Here is a 1,460-nt window from a genome sequence, read left to right as displayed (position 1 = left end):
CATATGCACACTTAGATATTAGCCTATTTGTCATATCGTCAGCGCACATTTTGTTGAGATCTTGCAGGCCTACAGTACTATTGTCAGAGATGGAGTATTGATTATTATTAGTGATGATTAATACCAAACGTTCCAGGTCCAATAGTTGCGAAGGAGCCACAGATTGAATTGAATTGAATTCCTTTTTAATACCAGTACAAAGGCTCCTATTGAGAGGAAGACAGTGTTTAACAGTAACTGCCTCAGAGGTGGAGAATGTGTTCAGAGGTCTTTCTAATGGAGATGAGATCTGAGAGAGAAAGACAGACAGAAGGAAAGAGAAAGAAAGAAAGAAAGAACGTGCAATAATAATAAATGGTGTTTTTGAATGGAGCGGTGTTAATGGTTCTGTCTGTGTGAGTGTCTCTGCTCCAGCTGATCATTAATCTGAACTATCAGGACTGATAAGAGGATCACTCTCAGACTGACGTGTGTGTGTCAGTGTGTTATTGTGTTATAGTGTGTGTGTGTGTGAGGCTATAGGACTCTAAAGGACCTTGAGTTTGATGGTGGTGGTCATTCACGCTGCATTCCTTGTAAATTTTAAAGGAAGCTCATAATAGACTTCTTATCTGAGCCGAGGAGACAAAGACGCCTTTCAAGACAGAGAGAGAGAACAAAAATAAAGAGAACTAAAGAGTCTACGAGGTGGAGAGATGGTGCAGACAGCTCTATACCTGACCACACAAAGCCAACCGGCTGTAGAGAGGAGGGGGGGGGGGGGGTTAAAGGTACATTGTGTAGGAATTCCTCCCATCTAGTGTTGTGGTTGTATATCTCAAGCAACTCAATGGTATTTTTCATGCTGCATTCACGTGAAATTGGGCAGACGTCAGACGGATGACAGCCGCTGCACGTAACGGCATAAACGTTAAAAGTTTGTCAGATGTAGCTATACATGTTTGATTGACAATCCCATTTGCATCTATAAAAATGACTGAGGAGAGATGAACAGACTAAGACTTTTATCCTATTGAAAAAACAAACAGATGTTTTCATTTGAAAAAAGCTCATAAATCACAGCATATTGCAATATTTTTAAAGGTACATCGTGTAGGAATTCCTCCCATCTAGCGTTGTGGTTGTATATCACAAGCAACTGGTATTTTTCATGCTGCATTCACGTGAAATTGGGCAGACGGCAGACGGACGACAGCCGCTGCAGGTAACGGCATAAACAAGCCTCTATGTAAACAAGTGGTCCGTCAGCACGAGGCAAAACAATACACCTGACAATATGTTGTCATGGCGATGTGGTATTGTTTTACCGGCTTTCTCTGGACTTCTGTGACTAAAATGACATCTGGGGCCTCATTTATCAAAGAGCGTGTAAAAGTCCTCTTAAATTTTCAGTACGACGGAAAGGCAAAATGTGCGTACGACCAAAAAATATACACTCTTTTCAGATCTATCAAACTCCG

The sequence above is a fragment of the Trachurus japonicus genome, chromosome 3 (assembly GCF_045865225.1).
Source record: "Trachurus japonicus isolate A0001 chromosome 3, Traja_1.0".
NCBI lineage: Eukaryota > Metazoa > Chordata > Actinopteri > Carangiformes > Carangidae > Trachurus > Trachurus japonicus.
Note: the sequence above shows the minus strand (reverse complement) of the source record.